Here is a 13,177-nt window from a genome sequence, read left to right as displayed (position 1 = left end):
CGCGCAGGCCTCCACATGTGTACAGTGAACCCCTACTGTCCATGGGCGATAGGAAATAAGCACTGCCGTGAAAACGTGAGTCATTGAACCCACAATTAAAAAAATATATATATATTTAATATATATATATATATATATATATATATATATATTTAATATATATATATATATATATATATATAGAAAAAGTGAGCAAATCTATTGGGTGAAAAATATACATAAAACAATGCTAATTTGTGGTTACATGTCTCTTGGCCATGTTAACTTCAATGAGGCGCTTTTGGTAGTTATCCACAAGCTTCTGGTAAGCTTCAGGTTTAATCTTTGACCACTGCTCTTCACAGAATTTTATGCAGTTCAATTTGTTGGCTTGCTGACAGCGACTTTCTTTATCATTGTCCACATGTTTTCAATTGGGTTTAATAAGTCAGGACTTTGGGAAGGCCATTCTAAAACCTTAATTCTAGCTTGATTTAACGATTCTATTACCACTTTTGCTGTGTGTTTGGGTCATTGTGCTGTTGGGACACCCAACAGTCCTCAAAAGCCAAACTTTGAGTTGATGATTTGTGAAAGAAAACAAAAAAAAAGGAAGTTAATCCTCCTCCTTCATTATCCCATTTACTCTGTGTGAAGCAGCAGTTCTATGGGCAGCAAAACAGACCCACAGCATAATACTACCACCGCCGTGCTTGACGGTAGGCATGGTGTTCTTGTTTTTAAGGCCTCACCTTTTCTCCTCCAAACTTATTACTGGACATTGTGGTCAAACAACTAAAAAAAATTTTGTCTGACCACAGAACTTTCCTCCAGAAGGTCATATGATCAGCAGCAGCAATCTTCAGTCGAGCCTTAAGGTGCTGCTTTTGGAGCAGGAGCTTCCTTCTTGCACGGCAGCCTCCGAGTCCATGATGATGCAAAACCACACTTAACTGTGGACACTGACAGCTGTATTCCAGCAGCGTCTAATTCTTGGCACATCTGCTCTTTGGTGGTTCTGGGTTGACTCGTCACCCTCCTGACCAATTTTCTTTCAGCAGCAGGTGATAACTTGTATTTTCTTCCTAATCATGGCAGTGATGAACAGTGCCATGCACTTTATACTTGCAAACAATTGCTTGCACTGTTGGTCTTGGGACCTGCAGCTGCTTTGACATGGCTGCAAGCAACTTTCCTCACTTGTTCAAGTCAATGATTTGCGTTTTCAGATCTGTTTTGACACCGTTGAGCTCCTTTGGCTGTCCATTGTAGCATTTGTGGGCATTGGTATCCAATGAGCCTGATTTTAATGGCCTCAGAAAAGTCACAGTCACTCAAAATCACACACGAGAAGTTAAGAGGCAATGGTATGAAACTCATTTCATTGACAAACTTTTAAGTCACCAAAATTGCAAATTCATGTTGCTGTATGTATATTTTTGACCCAAGAGATTTGCTCTCTTTTTCTATTAACCCCAAATAGTCATAAAAGAAAAAAAAATCATGAATCTTTGTGACAAGAATGTATCCGTTCCAATTACCCTACCAGAGAAAAAAGAGTTATATAAATAACTGGAAGCTCGGGAGAGCCCATGACATTATGTTCTTTACAAGTGCATGTCAACTTTTGATCACAACTGTATATATATGTAATAGCCTATAGAGTCCACCAAGATGGCGGCAAAGCACTATTTAAATGACGATCCTCTCTTGCTTCAACTTATTGCCTGGGGCACCAAAATACCAGAGTGAGTACTAAAAGAGTCAGTAGGTGAATTATTCAGCAAATAATGGAGGTCCTCCCCAAAAATATGCAAATATAAATAGGCAGGAGTTCATTAGACGCACAAACAACATGAGATTATTAGAAATGTTCATCCATTTGTTTTCTTTAACCAACACAAATAATAACACTGACAGGCCAGTAAAAATGTGTGCCTAAATAAACAGATACAACTTGATAAGGATTATAGAAAATAATGAGTTCTGATGCGATGGTGTGACTATTGTTACTTATGAAAAGGACTGCAGCTAAAAGTGAAGCTCAGGTCTATTTCTGCTATGAGTGCTTACTATATTTTGGAGACTTTGGGATGAATACAGCTTTGATTCCAAAGAACTCATATGGTGAAGATAAAGTGTTTTGGTCTGATCTGCGAGCATGAAAAGTAATTTCTTGCAGAGAATCAAAACAATCAGACAAAGCAACGTATCGTGTCTTGCTCTTTGGATAAGATTACGGTTGCGAAGACCGAGGGCGTATTTGTCAGGCATGTTGATTCGCTTCATCTGCGCCCATGATTTTGTATTAGCAAGTATTGCAACTGGTCCTAATATAGAAAAGAGAGAGCTGAAAAGAGCAGCAGTGCCAGTAAAAGTCTTTTGGTGTGTACGTTGTTAAGATCCAATTCCAGGAAGACTATTCATGGAGTTGTCTGACAGATCAGGAGGTCTGTCACTGCGCCGTGATCCACGGGGAATTACTGTTTTCTCTCAGGGCTGCTGGCCCTGACTGATTGTACTTACGGCAGATTCATTAATAACCTACGCTGTCTGGCACACTCGTACATGCTCTTTTAATAGTCATTCCAGTGTTACACTGTCCATGTCATCTCGTTTTGGTCTTTTGTGTGCGGTCAGGAAAAAAGTCAAATAAATCTCATGGTAACAAAGAATGAAAAAGGAGGACAGATTTGTTACTTGACTTTTCGGATGACTTAAAAAGTACAGTAGCTTTACAGCCCCAGTATGCTCATGAGGGCCTCAGTCCTTTTGGTTTTTGGGGCCCTTTTGAGTCCAAGCCAGTTAGATCTCCGATTCACAAGACCCGACGACCTCTCGGTGTCACTGTAGCAACTACACCTTGATGAGGGGGACGAAAACGTAAGCGTTGGGTCATAACCTCGGGTTTATCCCACTCGGATTGTTTCGATTCTGACCTCAAAAGCTTTCGTGGTGAACGTAAACAACAAAGATGGCAGATTCTGATAATTTTTTTGTTGTGGATAACGCAGTCAGCATTAATCATGTTGTGTTACGGTAACTTATGTCAAATAACTGCATTAAAGTAAAAATAAATAAAGATAAATATCGGTTTATAATCTTGTAAATTATGTTTTGCCATTCACGACGGCCTCCATTTGGGTTGCCATTGTCGAGTGACAGAATGAAGCCAGTTGGTGAAAAGTCTGACTTCCCACCTTCCTCGAATGCAAACATTAGGCATTGTGATCTGTGATGTCATTTTCAGTCAACAGCAAGTGGCAAAATGGCTGCCCCCTGAGATGGGTAACAATGAATGGGTTTTGCTGCTTAATTCATATTCCACAAACACAATATTAATCTGAATACCGTGTTTGTAATAGTAGGAGCTGCACTGAATATATTATTTGTAAAGAAAATGTTGGACTTGACTTTGCCTTAAAAACTACTGGTAGATTAAATGTTTTAAGAACAGTCAAAACATGTTCGCTAACATATGTAATTAAAAAGCTCTAAATGCCAAAATACTGGGAATGTTCATTACTTCTGTATAAAGTTAAATGGACCTCAGGTGTTATTTACTTATACTTAACCAAATAAGATGAGCGGTGACTTTCGAATAAACTATTCTTCTGATCTGCGTCATTACATCATTAGCACAGTGTTGTAGTAAATACTTTCAAAGTCTTGTTTTTATACAAGCGTCAGTCTGCACAGGATGATTTATATGGAAACCACATGTTCTTTATCCTCAACGGGTTATGCAATCTCCTTGAGTCGTGTCCTCCCCTCATGCCTTGCTGTCTTGCTTGTTTTCTGAAGGCCCGCTACACTTACGTTCTGTTTTCCTGGCCTGCAGCTCAGACGACGTGCATGTTTGTGCAAACTGCCCTTTGAGGACAACGCATTGGGCAGAAAGCCTTCAAAAATGTTTCCTGGTGTCTGCAAGGAGTGAAATTAGAGAAATGAATTTGCAAAGGCGCCATGTCAATGATTACCAGGCTCAACATAAACAGTTTTTTGGATTGCAAATTCTAAGAAATACTTGCTTGTGTTTCAATGCGCATTTAAGTAAAGCAATCATGTGGTACATGAAAATTCTAATACTCTATGCACCAAATATTATTGACTTGACTTGGTTTAATAAAACCTTGTATGTCAGTCTGGTCAAAGTTTTGTACAACAGGGCCCTCTAGTGGCTACAAGAGAATGTGAATTTACTGAATGACCTCAAAGATAACAAAATACCAAATGATTACAAACAGGTCTCGGTGCAATTAATTCAACAACACATTGAAGAACATGATTCATTAAAAACCAAAAGGCACACAATACTAGTGCAGTAAGTACAACATGAATGTAGAGCGCTTTGAGAAGTGTAAATCGTTCCACCTCTAGATGGCGACAAGACCCAAGTGCTGATTTAGTGGTCTTGCTCTCACACGCCACATGGAGGCTGTCGACGATCAAGAGAGTAGAAACGGGGTAAGATACAGTGCAGTCCCATTCACTTCGTCATAAACTGTCTATATGACTTGAAATACATAACAATATGAATCGTTATAAGAAGAATAAAATAGTACAAAAAGGTGCCACTGTGTACTAGCTACAAAGAACTTCTTTTGGCATGGTTATTTTTTTCCCATTTCATCTCAGAACTCATCTTATGCTCTACTTCCAATGGCAGCTTGACAGTTGTGTTTGTTTCCTCTTCTTTTTGTTTTGTTTTGTTAAAGTGAGTTTCTGGTGTCTGGCTTTTGGTAAGGTTCAAATAGTTGTTAGGTTAAAGTTTAGCCCAGTTAGTGTTTGTTCAGTAGAGACTGAGGCTTTTTGAGTGTCATGGCTAGAGCAAATGTTCAGTCGGCAGTCAGAGGAGAAGGATGGTAGAGCTGCACTTGGATAAGCAGGCTACTTGTGAAGGCACAAACTCACGTTCATCAAATGTGGCTGGATTGTATGGCCAATTGTTTTCCCAATAAAAAAAAGTGTACTGATGCACTCACGTCAATTAGCTTGTCGTAAATTTGATACAACTTAGCCAGGCAACTTTGTTACAACTGTCCCTGAGTTAATTAGCAATAAGCTAGCTTGGTTTAGAGAGCTAACTGTTAAAACACTGCGAAACACAATCTCGATTAAACATAAACTAAAGAGGCACTTAACACTCATGTGGACTAAGGAGTAAAAGTAAGCATGTGCAAAAGGAATCGGGTCATTCCTATCTTGTTTCTGATAGTGTTTGGAGGTGCAAGGATTAATTAATCAACAATCAAGTACATCAAGTTGTACTTTACAATCTTTTCTGTGGATTTATAATGATGAGCTCTCTGAGTACTTATTTTACATTATTATTATGGAGTGGTTCATTATTAGTTACTTTTGTTATATTCAGCAATACATTTTTGTTTTTTGTTTTTAACCATTGATGTAATTTAGGAAAATATGGAGAAAGGAGGGGATTTAATAAGTCTTGCAACTTCTTATCTTATTTTATTTTGTTGTTGTATGTGTATTACTGTTATTGTTTTTGCTTTGTTTTTATTCTTTTTCATGTTCAAATAAACTCAAACAACTAATCAGTTATCAAATTAATAATTATTTTTTATAAAAATAATTGGAATTTCAGCCTGTCAACAGTAAATATTATTTGGTTTCTGTACTGCTCTATAGAAGCATACAATTGTTTGTGCTTTTTCAAAACAAAACATCTGTTTTTATTTTGGAAAACAAGAATCAGCATTTTAGTCGATTTTCTGATGGATCTTACAAACCAAACCACTACGTGAATCATAATAAAGGTATCTTATTTTCTGCCCTGTCAATTAATTTTTTTTGTTTTTTTAATAAATAAAAAAAAAGGAAATATAAAAATGTTTAAAAACCCAGTCCATCGATTAATCGACAGATTAATTGATTATTAACTCTTACTGCCAAACGTTATCCAAAAAGACAACCCCTACAGTGCCGGTTGATTTCGAGCATTTTCACTCATCTTTGAAGGCAAACACAATGTTGTGTGCTATATAAAATATTGGATGTCATTCTCTCATTAGAAAAAAAAAAACATGATTCTACCTTATTCTGTTCTTTAGTAATTCCCATTTGAAAATGGGTAATTTGAGTGACACCAAGCTATAATGGGAAGGAAAAAAAAGAGAAAACAAGCTTTTTGTGAAAAGATACATTTTCTGCACAACAGTGACTTTGATGCTAATATTTTTTGTCTAGTGACGCTCTGTGAATTAGATTTAATGTGACAAATGCTTTGATCATTCACGACATCCTTGAAAACGTTCTATTTCCTAAAATCCGCCATCTTGTCATGTCATTTGATCCACGGGTTACCATTGAAAAGAGATACAATGCTGCCATCTGCTGGCCATTGTTAGTGGGTGTTTTTTTTTTTTTTTAAATCTTATCAGCATATTCATGAAAGACGTTGCGCTGCCCATTGGGTGGGGAAAAAAACGTGGTTGACGTCAATTAACGTTGATGGCGGTACTCGTTGGGATTCCCGTTAACGTTAATTAACGTTAACAGCAGGAAAAGAGTTCAAATATTCGTTAGTTGCAGCCCTTCAAGTGTTACTAGGAATAGGCAAGTTTGTATCGGTACTTGCGACATCACCCACCCTCTTGTGGCCATTTTATGATCAGGAACTAGAAATTCCAAGAATAGAAAATTGCCATTAATTTCATTTTAAGGAAATGTTATATATCAATGTGATTTATAGGTCTTTCTTTGAAATGATCTGCCATTGGGTTTTTTTAGGGGAAAGTTTTATGTATCAAAAATATTAGTGGTATCGGTACTTGGTATAGGTGATAAGAGTTGAGTCTTGAACGTATCTAGTTACAATTGAACCATGTTACAACGGTCCCCAGTCTCCCTACAGTAGGACACTGTGATTGTATCGCTCCTTTACAAATCTTAAGATGTTGTATGTGTCAGGCCTGTAGAAAATTAAATGAGTGTCAAAACTATAGCGAGTGCAAACACAGTCCCCACTACGGCTATTCAACTAATCATTCAACACGATGTGCACAGCTGTATTTGGAACGACAATCTGCCTCCTTTATTTGCCTGCTATAATCGACTTGTGCTGTATTTATTGTATTTATCTCCCTGGGAAATCAATCTCCATTTGTCAAGCAAGTCTAAAGATGGTGAGTTTAATGGGACTGCTCATGTTGCAATGATGTGTTCAGACATTCTTGCAGATGAGAATAAAACAGCATTAATCAAGCAGAGCAACACATTAGCACATATGTTTACACAAGCAGGCAACAATCGAACTCTCAAAGTCTGTTTATTTAGTGAGTGTGAGGATTTAAGACCTACACACTATTTTCTGCTATTACGGCTAAGAGGCATGACTGCATTTGGCACGTGGGTTCTATTCCCCCTCCATCATAGCATGCAAAGAGTTATTTTATAGTCTCTACAGAGTAGTTAATACAGTAATTGTAAAATTATTATGTATATATAAATGATTATTAAGTAATTAGATGGATTATTATTCTGGCATTGGTGTGTTGTAGTACAGCAGAACGCCCAATTTTGAATGCGATGTAGGCCCAAAAATTGGAAACAGGCCATGATTTATTACACGTCTCTGCAGTCCACTCAGTACAATGTGGTTATGTCACCAATAAATCAGCAATATTAATAGTAAAAGAAAAATAGCATTTCTAGTCTCCTGTTACTGGAGAAGAAGATTTTGTTTGGTTATTTCTGATTGCATTATTATGTTGTGTTTTGTGTACAGCGCTTTGGTACAGCTGCGGTTGTGAGAGCGCTTTATAAATAAACTTGTGTTGATGAACAGTGCGCTCTGTGTATCTCTGCCATCACTCTACAGTCATCGAATCGCAAATACACATTATATTGTTTAAACAAATCAAAGGTGAACCCTGTGACAGATTGTGGTTGACTTAAGAAGTTACAGTGCAAATTTAAAAAAAAAAAGTTTCTTCTTCCATGTCAAGGACGACCAGTGTGCTTCACTTTCACATAGGAAAGAAAAATGATTTATAGGGGAAGTCAACCCAAACATTTTCTGTACAATAATGTTTTATGCAGCCCCACTAGTCTAAACATGGCATTCTGATTAATATTGTGTTAGTCGAATAAGAATTAAGCAGCAAAAACCACATGTTTTTCTCTATCTCAGCAAGCGGCCATTTTGTCACTTACTGTCGACTGAAAATGACATCACAGTTGAACGAACAATCACGGCTCAGTTTGCAAATCTCACGTGATCATGTCACCTGACCAAACCCAGAAAACAGGTGAGCCTTGATTGGTCTGAGCCCTGAGCTACTGTGATGTCATTTTCAGTCGACAACAAGTGACAAAATGACCGCCCCTTCAGATGGATCAAGACAATTTTGTTGCTTATGGTAATTCATATTCCCACAAACTTATTATTACCCAGAACGTCGAGTTTAGAATCGTGGGGGCACATTGAATATATCATTAGAAATAAAATGTTAATCTTTGTAATCATTCTTTTTATCGTAGTCAAGCTAAAGCTACACAAACAAACAATCAAACATTCCCCTCTACCCTGGGCATTTCGAGACTAGTACTAAAAATGATAAAAATAAATAAAAGTGGTAAAAAATTATGAATATGAATTAAACTACAATGTTAAATTGCATGGATATTCGCAAATGATGTAGCATTACCTGCTAGGATGAGCCTAGAGCGCCTCTTTAATCCATTTAATCTGAATGGGTGGTGGTGTGTTAGTGAAATTTCTAATTGTGGCACTGAAAGAGAATTTGGATGTAAAAACCTGCAGTCAACAGCATACATTAAATTTTTTACTCGACCAAATCAGACTCAAGCAAATGCAGAGAAACCCTCTCTTGTTTTGTTCATATTTACAGTACAGTATGTTCTTCATTTCAGATATTTGGCATGGAATTAAATGCATACTTTATGATGCGATTTTCATCCAAAACAAAACATGTTATTCCTCAAATTATGATTTGGACTGTCTTTGATGTTTTGTTCAATTCACATCAACTGTCAACAGATTGAATAGGAAAATATACAAAACATTGAGGACTGCCAAAAGAAAACTACTGTTAAGTATGACACATCTTGGCAATGGCACGAAACAGTACTGAGCATGACAAGACACACATGGGACTGATATAAGAAGCCTTCACAGTCAGTTAGTGCGCCCTTTGCAAATATGACACAAGAACAACTTTGATACATCATGCTCAAAACGAGTCATCTCACATTCTAATCATTTTGTCTGCTAAATAGCTTATTTTCTGTTGCTGCTTCACAAAAACATACCTCCAGGCTGTCTTTGAAGGTCTCTTTAAACCATCACAGGTAAAGGGAAGGTTCACAGAGAATGTGAATTGGGGGTTAACTGACACTCATTCTGGCTCAAGGCCGTCAAGTGTTCTGACCTGATGAGGTCAGCCCACATTCCCTCCACTAAACCACAAGAAAGCGACAAGAGAATCATTTACCATCAAAATGTTTTTTTTTCTTATATAAAATTGTAACCTGTTTATGAGATGCAATCACGCAACTTCGTCATTACATTTTACATAGCATACGCGTAAGAACACAGCCAGGTAGCGATTGTACAACTTGGCCAAACAGACACACCACAGAGCAGCAAGTTCTACATGGTGGGAATTTGCACTGTTTGCAAATAATAATAAACCTCGATCTTTTGTGCAGTGGAATTATTCCACACTCCCTCCACATTATTAATGGATCCAAATCTGGCTTTGTTTCCCTTTACTGGTTCTCCCTCACTTATCAAAGCTGCACATCCAGGAATAGAAGACAATTTAAATCGATTATCTTGACAGACTCATTTCATTCAGTGGATTCATGTGTTGCTGCAAGTGTCTCTGCCTCCTCAAGCCAAAAATACATGACTCTAGGCGAGTCACGTGCTACACCCGTTCTATCAAATATGCGGCCCACGTGCCAGGACTGGCCCGTCTGGGAGTCTAATCTGGCCCGTGAAGACAGAACCCAAACTTGAGTTTTTCACTAAAATTAAATGTTGCTAATTTTGTCCACCAGAGGTCTCACTGACAACCACTTAGATAACATTCTGAAATTTGGCTCTTACTGAGGATTTGATGCAACTATGTGTGCTAATTTTTGTTAAGAAATATCCGAAATAGGAATATTTTCAGAATGTACGTGTAATTATTTGCACACAAAAACAAAATAAATATTTTTCATGTGTTGTGGTTAAGAGGATGGATGGATGTTATTTATAGCTGATTAGGCCACGGACATGCTAGTCTGGACCAGTGTTAATTTTGACAACAAATGTTTATGTATTTTTAGTTATAGTCTTTTGACTAAAATTATTTAAAGTTTTAGTCATAATTTAGTCATCTGAATGTATTTTAGTTTTAATCAAATTTTAGTTGATGAAAAAAAGCAATTTTAGTCGACTAAATTGACAGTTTAGTCATTATTTTCCTTCAGCATACATTTAATCTTTTTATACAAACAATTATAACACCTGTTTGTAACTGCAGTTTAACACGAAAGACACATTTAAAACAGTGTCTTTATTAATTGTTTTAATGAAACATGAACTGAAAATAATATAACTTAGGTTTCACCTAAATAAAAAAAAAAGTGCATAATTGCTTGAGATGAATTTTACAGCTGCAAAATGAATGTAAACATGTTTGAACATTAAATAAAATGCAGTGAACAGTTTCTGAGTGGTTCTTTTCTCCCACCCGCGTTTCAGTCCTTCTGATTGGATTGTGTGAATTTTTTTCACTGTGTTGTTTTAATTTTGGTTTTTCGACGAAATTGTCAGTCAATTTTAGTTATCATCTCAATGAATGGCTTCTATTTTAGTTTTAGTTAAATTTTCGTCTGAAAAAATATTTTCGTGATGAAAAATATCAACGAAATTATCACTGGTCTGGACCACTTAAGATTAAATTTGGGTGAAAGTGGCCCCTCAATTAAAAATGACACTTCTGCTCTACATATTATTGTGGAGTCCAAATGTCTATTTAAGTGGTAGTCTATTAAAACATTAAACCATGGTAGTCAAAAAGCAAAACAAAACCTTTAAAACAAAATAAGTGGTTCTTCTTTCAGAGGGTCAGTTCTTTACCTTTGACTATTAGTTTAATGGTCATTTTAAATTAAATTACTTCTAGTGTCCAGTCAGATAAGATCGGCAAGAGAACCTGAAGGCAGTTTTGAAGTATCACAGAGGTCAAGGACCCATGAAGAATATTTATGACCTTTTAAATCACTCTCAGTCCTTCTGAGACATGAAGATCTCACTAAGGGAAAAAACTCTTTTTCGGAATCTGACGCTGTGATTGGTTGTTACCTGAGCCCTGAGCAACCGTGGAGGAACTGCGGCTCGACTTGAGTCAGAATGCGTCTACTGTAAGTAGATATGGGAATATTTGTTTGAATGTGATAAGTACATATGGCTTTGTAAACATATGATCAGGCTCATTTATATAGCTGTATAAGTGAACTCCATTTACTATTTGATTTGGAAATTAGATTTTTCTTTGTTGGACATAGAGTAATCCATTCAAGTTGATTCTGTCATTTGATGGCTAATGTTTGGTGTGAGTTTAAGCTCTAGTGTGTAATGTACTTGCGACCATCTCAGCACACCACAAACATAACAATTTTGAGGCTCTTATCCTAAACCAGATGTCTGGCATATTACTAAGTGGCACCACGTGAAGGGCAGGATAGTACCACAGGGCATCCAGGTGGGAAATAAAAAGAAGACGAGCTACACTCACTTTTGCTCTATCTGTTGCGGTACTGAATATATTTTGATGGCAAACTCTTGTTGACGGAATGGTGAGATATGTTACTGAACACTCGGTTGTGTTGAGTGTGATCACTTAAAAATGGATTTTCGATTGTAAATACTGAACATGTTTAACGTTTACAAATGGCAGTTCGGTGAGAAAATTAACTCTTTGCACACCAGAGTATAATTGATCAGGATAATGTTTTCGAAACATATGATAAATGGGTCTGTGCTGACTGTGATCAAAAGAAGGAAATCAGGCTCAACATCAGTTCAGTATGTGTGTACCTGGTTTTAGTTAATCCTTTGGAGCAGGAGTGTCAAACTCATTTTTGGAGGGAGCCACATTGTAGTCTAGGTTTCGCTCAGTTATGCCTTTGCCGCATATTGTTAACTTTAAAGTAGACTCTTTTAAAAGTGAAGACAATTTTCTATTTTGGTACATATATCTTTAGATTTAGAGTAAGATTTTTTTGTTGTTGTATGTAAATGGTTTGTTTTTAAATGTAATAAATTTGGAAGCAGATGGCGCATGCTTTAACAAGATGGATCTGAAATACTAAAGCACAGAGGAAGGACAATGTGGATTATATTAACATTATGTCAGGGACTACGAGCCACAGCTGGTTTCAGGTATTTCATCACCACTGCTAATAGCAATGAAGATGTGGGAGGAAGGGACAGAAAGAGGAGTAAAGAAGAGTGGAAAAAAGGGGAAGGAGATTGGAGACGCTGGAGCTAACACAAACGGAACCCTCCTCCAAATCTTGGATGATGAATGGCAGGTCTGAAGGTTAATTTAACAGCCAGTTGTATATTCAGGCACACAGCTTGTCTGGTCTTTCCCAGACTCATGCTTATCAGCCGTCATTCATTTGCTTCCATATCCATAACGTATTTGTTAAGGAATGTCACACTTTAATATTTTTCACCAACTATAAGGTTTACTGTTGGTTGCCATGCACACACTGCTGTGTTTTTAAGAGCAGTTAAAATGATGAATATCATTTGAAGTTAAACTATTTCCTCTCCTACTGACTGGCTGACCTCAGGCTTTAGCCTCTGCTAAAAGCTTTCATCGCTGCCTTTTTAGTATGCAGTGTGAAGCAAGATAGCGTTTCAGGTCACAGCAGCAGCCTGAATCCACTCTTGTAGCATTCCCAAAATGGTTTTTGAATACATTCAGATTAAATACATATATTTTAATAGCTCAGGTCAAATTATAATGGCCTTTCGGAAAGACTTTATTCTGGACAACCATTGTTTACCTCTCGAAACAGTCTATTTTTCCATTTTCTCTACTGCTTGTTCTCATCAGAACGGGTAAGCTGAAGTCTATCCCAACTGACTGGGCGAGAGTTGGGGTACACCCTGGACTGGTTGCCAAACAATTGTAGATAAGTTAAG

The sequence above is a fragment of the Leptonotus elevatus genome, chromosome 7 (genome assembly GCF_054856555.1).
Source record: "Leptonotus elevatus isolate MCC_2025b chromosome 7, RoL_Lele_1.0, whole genome shotgun sequence".
In the NCBI taxonomy this organism is placed as follows: domain Eukaryota; kingdom Metazoa; phylum Chordata; class Actinopteri; order Syngnathiformes; family Syngnathidae; genus Leptonotus; species Leptonotus elevatus.
Note: the sequence above shows the minus strand (reverse complement) of the source record.